Below are 13269 nucleotides of genomic sequence, written 5' to 3'. Positions count from 1 at the left end.
TATTGAAGGATGATGATCATATTTATTATTTATTTATTTCAGGTACTTATATAGCGCCGTCAATTTTACGCAGCGCTTTACATATATATATTGTACATTCATATCAGTCCCTAACCCTCAGGGGGTGTACAATCTAAGGTCCCTAACTTACATTCATACATACACATACTAGGGACAATTTAGACTGGATCCAATTCACCTATCAGCATGTCTTTGGAGTGTGGGAGGAAACCGCAGTACCCGGAGGAAACCCACGCAGGCACAGGGAAAACATGCAAACTCCAGGCAGGTGGTGCTTTGGCTGGGATCATATGAAGCCATTTCTTATCAAATAGTTTGGCTCATTTTTAAATCATAATGATAACAGAAATCACCCAAATGGCCATAATCAAAAGTTTCCCTCCCCTGGAATGTTTGGCCTTGGTACAGACACACAAGGTGACACACACGGGTTAAAATGCCAATAAGAGGTTAATGTTCCACATCTGTGGCTTTTTAAATTGCAATTAGTGTCAGTGTATAAATAGTCAATGAGATTGTTAGCTATTACGTGGAAGCACTGACTAGCCTAGATACTGAGCCATGGGGATCAGAAAAGAAATGTCAAAAGTCCTGCGTAACAAGGTAATGGAACTTTATAAAGATGGAAAAGGACATAAAAAGATGTTCAAAGCCTTGAATATGCCAATCAGTACTGTTAAATCACCTATTAAGAAGTGGAAAGTTCAGGGATCTCTTGATACCAAGCCAAGTACAGGTAGACCAAGAAAGATTGCAGCCACAACTGCCAGAAGAATTGTTCAGGATACAAAGAGAAACCCAGAGGTAGTCACAGGAAAAATACAGGCTGCTCTGGAAAAAGACAGTATGGTTGTTTTGAAAGAGCACAATATGATGACACTTGAACAAAAATGAGCTGCATGGTCGAGGTGTCAGAAAGAAGCCTTTACTGCATCAATGACCATATGTAGGTTTCTATGCATTACCGTTGAGAAACTGATTCAAAAAGGTAAAGACTACACCAAATTCTCATATTTTTACATTCCTTATATACCGCATGCCTGGACCTCTACTTATTTAACTCATGCATTTATTTATTGATTTCTTTTAGTGAATTGACTTTAGTGCTGTTTTATGAGTTATTTACCTCATATTTTTGGTTTGTGAGGTAGCTAACTCATACGGTGATTGTGAATTGACATGTTCAGCATCTCATGAGATAATTGGAAAAAAAGTGTCACATGATTCAATTAGCTCATGGGATATTCTTTAGTGAATTGAGCTCTGTGTCTCCAGGTTGTGCTGATGTAATGTGTAAATCAGTGGCCACGACAGGTAGATAACCGATCTCACTTGGCCACTACTCCCGCCCACCCCTTCACTTTTCCTGAGCAGGCTGGAATGAAGGAGTGACAATACATGTCTTTTTGTCCACCCCCTTGGACTAGCACTGCAGGTGAAATAGGATGGTGAGAGAGACAAAGATAAGCTGTGATGTAATTGGGGAGACGCTGTCCAGAAAGAGAAATCATGCCTGTTCAGTGCTTCATCAAGGAAATGCATTAGAGGACATGTAATTCCTCTGCTTTTCCCTTGATTGCAGCATGGGTACTACAGGAAGCCAGGGGCTTGGGGCACATCTTTCGTAATACAATAGAGAAGGGAGAATATTCATGGGTGGGCATGGTGGGGGAGGATAAGTGACAGATAGCTATATATCAATGACTTAAAAAAAATGGCATAACAACATTAAATGTTTTTAAACAGCATGCTGGAAGTCCCTTTTTTTTTTTTTTTTATACAAGCAACATGTAGTGAACAATGATCCTTCCCTTAGCAGCTGGAGTCAGTCTGTTCCCCTCACAGAAAGAAATGGTAACGATCGACGTGACCTGCATTCTCAAAATAATAAGGTCAATATTGTCTCTGTATAACCGAAGATCAGTCTTCATACATCCACCAACTTCTTCCTGTAAAATCCAATCTTCCTATACAGTGATCTCCAGAATAAAGGGAAATCTAATACAGTGTAGTATGCTCAATACACCATGCTTCAAATCCTGTCCAATGTGCTCACATTTATAATAAACAACAATATGTGTATTTGTTCACAGTGTTCTTCTTTATCTGCCCTTACCCTTCATATACTTGGTGTATATCCAATCAATTATTCTCAGATCCACTTCAGCTCCTTTATGTCTGGTACTTCAATGGTCGTCTCACATGAAGAGCCACACAATTTCATACAAAATACCAATCTAGTGCAATACTGTTTTCTATAAATTTCTCCCAGATTGAAAGCCACTCATATTATAATATATTAACTGTGCATTCCCATTAACCACTTCCCGACCGGCCGTTGCATATAAACGGCTGGGCGGTGGCAGTGCAGGGTCGGGTGGCCGTTTATAAACGGCCTCCTCGCACCCTGCTTGTGCGCGCTCCCTCGCGATCCGGTGCCCGCTGTGTCCTCCGGACACAGTGAAACACCGATCGTCGGACGGGACCTCTGTACGAGGTCCCGATCATGTGATCACTGATTGGCCAATCAGTGATCACATGCAAAGTAGTAAGCAAGATGTCACTTGTGACATCATTGCTTACTACGTGTGAAATCTGTGAATGATCACAGAGGTCACATGGTACAAGGCTATTCACAACAGCCTTGTACCATGTAACAAGCTGTGACCAACCACAGCTCACTCAGTACTTCTCAATGACTGCAAAAATGCAGACAGAAAGAAAGAGAAATGATTGATTTTACATCCTATATGGGTGTAAAAGCAATCAGTGTAAAAAAAAATAAAAAATCTTCATCACCCCCCACAAGTAGTACAGTGTCCCCATGGTGACACTGTACTGCTAGGGTGACAGTATGTAAAAAAAATTATATAAAAATAAAAAATTGTAATATAAAAAAATAAAATCAAAATGTAAAAAAAATGTTTAAAATTTATAATTTTTGGTTATAAACTAATTTGGATTTTTTTTTTACTAAAAAGATAATGGAATAAATTTTGGCAAAGATTCATGATGAAATATTATTTATTTGCAAAATTGTATAAAAAAAAACACTTTTTTTCTAACTTTTTGGACTTTTTCAATTACCTAGCAAAAAAAATAAAAATCCCAGCGGTGAATAAATACCACCAAAATAAAGCTTTATCTGTCTCAAAAAAATGGTAAAAAATTCATTTGGGTAGTGTTGCATGACCGCGCAATTGTCATTCAAAGTGTGATAGCGCTGAAAGCTGAAATTTGCCCTGGTCAGGAAGGGAGTAAAAGTGTCCATTCTGGAAGTGGTTAATACCAATAGAAGGATCCACCAAGTTTATCACCTCGCCAAAGACACTCCAAGCTCCTTACTGAACTTCCAATAAACTATTCCATCTTCTTGCTGCTCTTTATCCGTTTGACTTGTGTGAATAGTCCCCAAAAAACCAGACTAATATATAGTGTGATATTGCTTACCAGATCGGTGCCTTTCAAATCACTTCCCACCAAACTCATCCACTTTCAACAATCCCCTTTCAACAATCCCCTTCTTAACTCCAGCTTCTCTCCAGGGTTCTCATGCAAGAGATATCATACAGAGGCCATAGTGCAGTAAATCCTTATAAACCATACATTTAATAATATCTGAGCACGTACAAACATTCAGTGTAAATAACGCCTATAACCACATCCGAAATGGCTGCTGCGGCACTTACAGCGTACGCGAGTGTAACAATTCCGGCGTCTGATGTCACTTCTGACCGGTTTCGTCATCAAGACTTCTTACACATCCTTGGAACTAGTAAGTAAAGCAATAACCCTTTGTCCCCCTTCCTGCACATTTAAACTCCAGCCTCTCTGTATGACCTGTCATTTACCTCCCTTATATTGCACATTAACCCCCACTGTATGTGACAAATACATTAACCCCTTCATAACCGCTTCCGTCTGTGTATGACCTTTATGCGCTGCATATCGTGCACTACTGCCAATCTCCATGTTTTATCTCCCTCAATACCAGTATGATCAGTTCCAAAAATTGTGCAAAAAATAAAATCACCTCGGGGTGTCTGCTTTCTAAAAAAAAAAAAAAAAAAAAAAAAAGGGGGGACTTTGCGGATGTATGTACTGCCCTTCCATTTTAATTTGATATGTTTTCTAACAGAAAATAAGGGAATCTGAATTTTTTCAAAATGTTTCAATATTTTTTTCCTTGATAAAGTGAGGTAAACCTAAAATTAATTTGGGTTCAGTGTTGCATGACTGAGTAATTGTCAGTCACAGTATCACAACACTGGAAACTGAAAAATAGCATGGTAAAAAAAGGGGTATTACAGGCTGGTACTCAAGTAGTAAAACAGTTGAGTTGTTCTGCAGTTAGCACAGTGCTAAATAAAATCTCAAATGACAGGCAAAACTGATAATTACACAAATGAAATACAGTTCATATATGTAAATGATCTTATCTGCCAAAAGTTTGTAATTCTGTTAAACCATTGTTGTGACATAAACACTCATGTTGAAAATGGCAGGGTTAGGCTGTTGACCTTCTTCTTCTCCTCTACGACTTGGTCAACACCCAGCACCAGTCCGTGTTATGAAGCTTAAGCGATGGAGGAGCAAAAGCACAATTATTAGGTCGGTTGTCCATTCCCCTCTTGTAAGCATGTACGTGAATGGAGACTGACAGCATTTTGAATCTGATTGACTCAGAGTGCTGCTCTTCCCATTCTGAAATCTGCTTTTCAAGGGATTACAGGATCAAGACATAGCCATGTCTTTCTACTAGTTTTTATGTAAAAAATTTTTCTTTTTTATACTTAGAATTGCTTTTTTCTATTTGCCTGGAGTTCACATGTAAAGATTTACAGTAGTATTGACACTTTACGTATTATATCCACACTTCTTGTGGAATAAATTTGTACATTTTGGAGCAGTTGTAGAACAACCTTATGAACATGCACTTAAAATCCCCTTCAAGTTGCAAGCAAGATGTCTGCAATAACCTTTATTAAAACAATTTTTAGTGTCTTTTTTGTTTTCTTGAAAATATTTTTTTTAACTGAAGTCCGTTTGCCTTTCTTAAAGTGGAACTACACTCTCTCAATCAACATTGACTATTTTTAATCCTTTTTGCTGCTAGTGTAAGTAAATAGATAGGAAAGTATATCATATTTACTTGTTTTTTTTGTTTTTTTTTTCACATTTCTTAAGTTACTTTCTGGTAATGATGTCATACATCCCAGCAGGCTTCAGGAGGGGAGGAAGGGGGCTCAGTTCAGCCAATGCCTTAGCTAAGGGCAGATGGATTTCAGGAAGTAAATGCTACATGAATCATCTGCCCTTTCTCAAGATGGCCACTGCCAGAAACTAGGAGGTGTTTTTCAAAATGATTTCTCAACAAAATAAAACATGGAGACGTGGATGGATGGGGGAGTTTACTTTGAATATTAACAATCAATTAAATAGCATTTTTGGTTTGTGGTTCTGCACTTTAAATCAGTTTCACTTTGTTGAAAGATGTGCCTCTCTTTTTTCAGTATATCATTGATGATCAGTGATAGTGGATTAAAAATAAAATGTATATGTTTAAATAATAAATACTAGAACAGTCAATTTGACATAAATTATGTAGCTTAATGCTTCACAATGTCACTAATTGAATGTAGCATTCTCGAGGCCAGGCAGACTGAACAGACTGAAGAAGAAGTAGCTTATTAATCACCACCCCACTCCACGTATTCTTTTTAGTTGTTTTTCTCTTTGGTGTGTGAATCACAGCAATTCCAGTACCCGCACCTGCAACCACCCACAGTGAAAACGCACTGCTGTTAGAAAACGTGTGAGGCTACCATTCATTTTGAATGGCACCCCCACGTATGTAAAAATGCAGCACATGTGCAGGTGTAGGAACTGCTGTAAAATCACATGGTCCTTTTGCGGGTTACATTTTGAGAAAGGTACATGCACCTTTTTCTGCAGGTAACACAGGCACAGCAGTCCATTCAAATGAAAGGGCTGCCGTGCCGGAGCAAACCTGGTTTGCACACATGCAAAGGGTTTTAACCTGGGCTTTCGCCTGTTCTACAATTTTAAATTTTCTGTTACCTTTTTCAGTTTACTCATAAAGGTGTTTGTGAAGGCTCTCTATGTCAGGTGTAGTTAGTAGTAGTAACTTACAATCAGCTGGGTTTGTTCTGTAATATTGAAGAGCTCTTGCCACTCATCCAAGTGGGTTCCTCGGTGAATGTTGGAAGCATACCCCTGCATTTTTAATCTCATGAGTAACTCAGTCACATTAATTCAAACACCATGGTGCCATGCAATGTATCCAGGAAGATGTTAATTGATTGGGAGGTGTGAAAGTTTGTGAAACCAACCTGTTCAATCTCCATAGTCCAAACACCATAGTGCTATGAAGACTGGGACAAGCTTTATTCGTTGGAGTTTCATGATGGAAAGTGTACATTGATGTTAAGTTTCAGGGCAAAGAGGCCTTTTGGCTAAGTTCAGGGCAATTTTTGCTACAGGCCTCAGGGCCTGGTCTGTGCACAATTTGGCACGGTACCACTTTTTTATTTTCTATTTATTTAATTTATTTCACTCCCACGTTTGTCACTTTTTTTCTGCTTTTGTGTGTGTTTTTCACAGGATGGAGGGTGTGGGTCCTCGGGCCTTCCCTGAAGTCTAGGGGGAGGATGTGTGGCCTTTTGGTTCCTTCCTCCCCTGATCCCTAGGGGGTTTTCTCTCCGGGAGAGCCCCCTGACCAAGTACTGGATGTCCGGCTTCGGCTGGACATAAGGAATGGTGGTCCACCAGGCCTTTTGGCCAGGAGGACCAAATGGGAACCTTGTCCCTGTCAGGAGCTTCGTGCCCCGGGGGATCAGGGTAGTGGTCCAGCCCCTTTTGGGGTAGGACAAAAGCACACCCCTAAGTGCACTTTTTCGTGTGGTGTTCGCACTTGCACTTTTTTTGTGATCACTTACGGGTTTTTCGTTGTAGTTTGCACGTTTGCGGACTTAAAAAAAAAAGAGGTTAAAAAAGTGTTGGTGACATGTTTTTAGCCCTCCAACCTTGTAACAGTTTGCCATAGATGGTCTTTGTCCATGTCCTCACTGGAAAGACACACACTCTTTGTATTTCATTTTGACCATTGTCACTAAGACAGAAAATGAGGGGAAATTCTTTAAAAAAAATCTTTTAACTGTCAAAATCACTCACGTTGTTAATATACTTTTCTTCTTTCTCTTTTCTGTACCAGCTTTGCTCTGTTTTTTATTATGTTGATGTAAATAAAAATCTTTATGGCTATTTCTCTATAATTCCATAACGTATTTTGCAACGTGCCATATAGCAGACGTGGCATCGTTGCCATAGAAACAGTTCGGGTCCATTGCCTTTGAGCTTCTTATGATCATGTACATGTTCTGACAGAAGCTTGGCACTTCCATCTCTAAGTAGAATGTTCAGTCATGGAAATGCCATTGTTGTGGCTTAGTAGGAAAAATGTACAGTAAACAAGCTCAGACTTATGGTGAGACGAGGCATCTTGGGTTTTGCGGCTCAGTCATCTCTTTCATCTTACTATCTTGGTGTGTTGCCAGGCTTTTTTCCCCCCGTTGCTTTTTTTTCTGGAGCCCCTGATAAAGATCGACAGGCAGCCCAAACTTTTTCTTAAGCCGGGACATTGTGCGCTGTTCTGTGTAATCATATCTAAATAGCATGAATGATTGTATTTATATTTAAAGTAGATTTAACCCCTTCCTACAGCCGTCTCCTAGCCTTCTAAGAGGATCTAAATGCTGAGAGGCGGAGGCAGGCATCCTGATCATGTGACTACTGTGATTGGCTGTTACAGTGGTCACATGATTGGAAAGCTCCCAATCACAAGTATGCATCAGGAGCTTTCCGGTACCCGCCGGTAACTGTGCTGGGAGTGCACATGACGCATGTTTCCAGCACAGAAAATGTTTACATAGGGATGCGCATGTGTGAGCTCTCTGAGTTAAGGCTGATATTATGTGTACGGCTGGCAGGAACTGGTTAATACAATTACAAAATTCTCATATAAACTTTAATTTGTTTTCAAAAGTTTTTTTCAGTCTTTTTCATTATGCTATTAATAAAAAGTAGTGCCATGTGCCAGCCATGAAGACCCTTATTGAGATGCTGTCCCCCAGTTGTGTTTCCTCGTTGTTCGGCTACATACACACTAACTATTTAGGCCCTTTGTGTCCAATCCTGGGATATTCTTTTGTCTAGGAGGCATGGGTGCAGCATTCAGCCCCGCAGTGATGGAATTGGACTCAGAGGCTAGACACCCAGTGTGCATGTACCTTTTGGTGGAGCATGCCACCTTTGGAGACTACCTGTGGCCAACACATTGTGAAAGCATGGGCCGCTGTGTAAGCAACTTTGGCTCACAGGAAGTGGATGAATGACATTAAAGTTTACATAGGATCAAAACTATTTTTAGTAAAATTGCACAGTAAAAATAAGTTATATCTAGTTTCATGAGCACAATCTCTGACTACTGCAATGTTTGTTAAATCTCTAATGTCCGGTTATGGCTGCAGTACACTGATCACAGTGGTTTACTTGCTCAGGATCCATTCCTTTCAGAAAACGCCTTGCATTCTTGACATAAAATAAGTATCTTTGGTGACATCATTAAATGCTTTATTTCCACAGGGTACTTTTATATAAAAACCATTTGCGTTACTCAATTCCCATATAACTCGCCCATTGCTTTGCCAATTACATGCCACTCTGCAATCTCCAGCAATATTGCACAGCCCAATGTATCACTGACGTTTCTACATCAATGGATCCAAGATATTAAGCATAACCTTGAGCAAATGTACCAAACAAATCATAACATCCAGCAAATGTGTAAACTTCAATGTTTTGTGCAATATTGCTAGCTATTGCAGAATGGTGTGAGCTGACAGAGCAATAGGCCAGTTATTTAGATACTGAATAAATAAAATGTTAGTAATGGGATATACATGCCACATATTGCAGGAGGCATCTGCTTTCATTCAGCAGACAAAAGAAGAGGGCAGGCAAAGGGGCCTGAACCTGGGAGAGACAGCCAGCTCCTGTTGCCGTTTGGAAAGATGATGGAAATGAGGGACCCGTCATGTGGCAGCAAAATGCGGATTACAGCAGGACATCGCTGAATTCACTGGGTGGGTAAATATATGATTTGAGGACAACTGAGAGGGGATTGAAAGAAATTAACTCCTTCCCGCACGGCCTTTTGTAAGATGATGGCCGAGCGGGATCCCTGTTATCCTGGGAGGACGTCATATGACGTTATCCTGGGAGGACGTCATATGACGTTATCCTGGGAGGACGTCATATGACGTTATCCTGGGAGGACATCATATGACGTCCTCCCAGGATCGTCCTCGCGCGTGCCCCATGTGGTGTACCCTGGCGTGATCTGTCATTGGCTGTGTCAAACGGACACGGCTGATGACAGATCACTATGCTGGCCCACTGCCAGTGTCATGTGATTGCTATGACTAATCACAGCAGACCATATGACAGTTGTAAACAATGAATGGCTTCCTTTCATGCCATTCATTGCTTACAACTGTGCTGCTACCTGTGATTAGTTCAGTGGTCACATGTACTGACTGGTCCAATCATAACCTAGCTGTACATATAATCAGCTGCGACCAATCACAGCTAATCACAAGAAAAACTACTGAATGTATCAGTTTTATTCAGTAAAAATGTTTGCTTATACCAATGAAATTTGTTGGCCTAAGCAATCATAATGTGTAAAAAAAAGAAAAAAACCCCAGATCACTTGCCCAGAGTAAGACAATGTTATTATGTTAACATTGTATTGCTCTGGTCACAGGAGTAAATAGGAAATTATAAAAAAAGAAATTAAATTTTTTTAAAATTATTTTTTTTTGGTAAGTCCGGTTGCCAGTCAGTGTCTCTGATCACTGCCACACTAGTTATATTATGACACTGTGCTGCATTAGCAATTTTTTTTTCTCTTGTCTTCATTTTCCACAAAATTTTGACAAAAAATTACATCTTCAAAAAACTCACCATACCTCTTAATAAATAAATACCCCAGACTGTCTACTTTATGAAAAGCTGTCATTTGGGAGGTATTTGTACTGTCCTGGCATTTTTGGGCCTCAAGAAATCAGAGAGGCCATTAGTACATCAGTATTTATAGTTATATACCTTTATTTGTGGACTCTATAACTTTCCTACCAACTAAATAATAAAAACTGATTTGGGTTATTTTCACCAAAGAAATGCAGCAGAATACATTTTGGCCTAAATTTGTGTCGAAAGATTTTTTTTGTTTGCAACATTTTATAACAGGATTGAAAAAACTGCATTTTTTCCAAATTTGTGTCTCTTTTTTTCATTTACAGCGCAAAAAATTAAAAACCCAGTGGTGATTAAATACCACCATCTCTGTGTGGAAAACAAATTATAAAAAGTTCATATGGGTACAGTGTTGCATGACCATGCAATTGTCATTCAAAGTGTGACAGCACTTAAAGGTGAAAATTGGCCTAAGCAGGTAGGGGGGTAAAAGTGCTTGGTAGGCAAGTGGTGAAATGGGAAGAGGGAAGGAGAGGGTGTAAAGTTCCTCTTCAATGTGGATAAGGACAGATATGTCTTTTGACGAGAAGGTATGCTGATTCTCAACTATTTAAATGCTGGGGGCTCGTTGGGTAGAAAAAGTTGCCTGTACCTAAATACCAAATACACAGGTGAGGTGCTTGTTTGACTGGGACTGCATTTGTACATAGTTATAATTTGGACTTCTTTATTGGATAATTTGATCTCTAAACGTTAAAGGATTTATTATTGTCACTGAGAAATTACTTTTATTTCAGCCTGCGAAGCTGAAGTGTATGTTTCCCTGCTCATAGCTTCTATTTATTAAATGTGCTAGTGACAGAATATCCGCAATGTCTTCGCATGAAGTATAATGAATTCTAACGAAGGAACACATTGCCAATTCCAGATTCTGCTGACAGTCCAGGAGTCTTTCAAGTAGTTGTGTTTAGGGCTCTATACAGGACTTCCATGGTTCCTCAGGCATTTCGCTAAGAACCACTTTAATAAATACAGCTTGTTTGAATTGGATGAGCATGTAGCACGGCCTATGGCACCCTTTCAGAGGAGTCCAACAGCACATGAATTGATTAGGCAGATGAGTAGTCAGCCGCCGCTGCCAGAGGAAGACTTGGGACGTACGAGAATGATCCTGTTTGTTTAAAGGCCAGGAAATATGAACTGCTTGGATGCAAGCAGCGGTTATGCAACGAGAAGACCAAAATTTAGATCCTTTGTCCAAGGGAAAGGGGAAAACCAAAAAGTTCCACCTCTTAGCAAAAGATATTTACAAGCTCAGTTGGGGCTCACGAGCACGAGGAAGACCACCCAGACTTCATAAGACAAGTCAGCCGGGAGGAACAGGAGTGGGACGGTCTCATTAGGCAGCAGTTCCCATGTAACGCCATGTTGAGCAGCTCCTTCTGATTGTCGGCTTCTCTGGCATAGTTTTGATTTATGGAATGGACTGTTTTTCACAGCTATAATTTCATATTAACTTATATTGAGGAAACTGCGCCTCTGCAGTCTAGCTACACACAGCTTCTACAACGAGGGAGCACTGAAACTCGACTCTCCTGCAAGTGAAAACAGTAAAACACACTGGAAAACCACAAGACAATTGGAGAGGCAGCAAAATCAATTTACTAAAGAGTTATTTCTTTTAGAGTAAGAATCATGTCTGAGAACTGGAAGAATTAAAAAACTGAATTGCCTATAGCAACTAATTTGGTTTCAGCCATCTTATTTTTTTTTTTAAAACCTCCAAAGTCCGGTTGCTATGGACAGCATTGACAAAATGTATTCTGTAAAGCTCACATCTGTGTTAGCATTGCTGCCTCTTATTGCTATAAATGAATAACTTTGAGTTCCTGCTAGGTTAAGGTGGTAATGCTGGTTTCTATACTAAACTGTATGTATTTAAAAGGTAACTCCACCTTTGTGGAAACAAATATAGCAAAAAAAAATAAAATATATAAAACATATACAGTGGCTATACATATTGTAATTTTAATATTAAAAATTACCTTTCCTTTTGAAACTGCAGCTGCTATAATTTTCTATAGCATTCCATGCAATATGGCAAGCTGGAGGCATTCTAAACACTGTTGTTTTACAAAACACCTCCAAAAATGTAATTTCTTATTTGGGGGAAGAATTCTGCACTCAGAGTCAAGTCAGGTTTTAGGCATCCTCTGCAACAAAAATGTAATTTTGGTGAGTTATATCCTAAGGGTTGATCACTTCTAAAGGGATGCAAACACTGTAATTTTTCTAATCAGAACCCTGAAAGTGCATCAAGTGTTTATAATGAATTGGTCACTCTCATTCAGAATCGCTCTGCACAAGACATGATCTAAAAAAAAAAGAGCTATTTCTTCAGAGCAGAAACAGGTAGGAATCTGCAGCAAACATCCTTGCAATGTGCAGTGATTACCCAAATGGGACTTTTTTAAAGTTGTCTTTACATATATTTTCCCCCTTTATGTTGCAAAGGGATACACTTTGCTATTTTCCCATTTTGCTCCCCCTCCTCACCTTGTACAGTTCTAACCTGATTCGTCATATACTCCAGCAGGCAAATTTTTTGCTAGTCTTAGGTAACAGCAATGTTCAACTGTAAGAACCTTGTTGAGTCTGAAAGTGTCTGTGTTAGTCTTGAAATCAATCTGTGTCCCTGTGCTGTCCCATTTTAGGCCCTTTACTGCAGCAATATGGATTGATGTGGTGACAGGTTGGGTGGGCCTTAACACTCATCCGCCACTTATGTGTTGCTGTTTTTTTTTGTTCGTGCTCCATTGGGACTCTCCAAAATTGTGACTGAGCTGTCATTGAAAGCTCACGGTCAACTACTGATGGTTGGAAGTCAGTAGGACGGGCTCCCAATGGCGTCAGCATGGTGCCAGCAATTACGATGCTGCATGATTGGGGCCCCAGCTACGTGCATCGGGTGACATGGCCAATTTAAAGCGTTGGCTTTCACTGACGTTAAAAGTTAATCATAATCCCACCACTTCTGCCCAAGTCATGATAAAAGGCCCAGAGCAGACATAATCTGGAGCAGCTGTGTGTAACTAATATGCTTTTAGCTTCAGCTTGGTCAGTTGAGCTTTAAAAATGAAAGCTGGAAGCCGATTGGTTGACATGCACAGTTGGTTCACATTCTGGCTG

At 39.8% G+C, this 13269-nt stretch overlaps 1 protein-coding gene across 3 annotated transcripts in view; it reads left to right on the top strand.

The window, feature by feature from the left end:
- Positions 1-13269, top strand: part of SUPT3H (SPT3 homolog, SAGA and STAGA complex component) — a 692202-nt gene that overhangs the window by 158977 nt on the left and 519956 nt on the right. The gene's annotated exons all lie outside the window — the stretch shown is intronic.

This window comes from Staurois parvus, unplaced genomic scaffold, assembly GCF_062004578.1.
Source record: "Staurois parvus isolate SC_StPar_1 unplaced genomic scaffold, SC_StPar_1.0 ptg000390l, whole genome shotgun sequence".
In the NCBI taxonomy this organism is placed as follows: domain Eukaryota; kingdom Metazoa; phylum Chordata; class Amphibia; order Anura; family Ranidae; genus Staurois; species Staurois parvus.
This window is presented reverse-complemented; position numbering and strand designations above follow the sequence as displayed.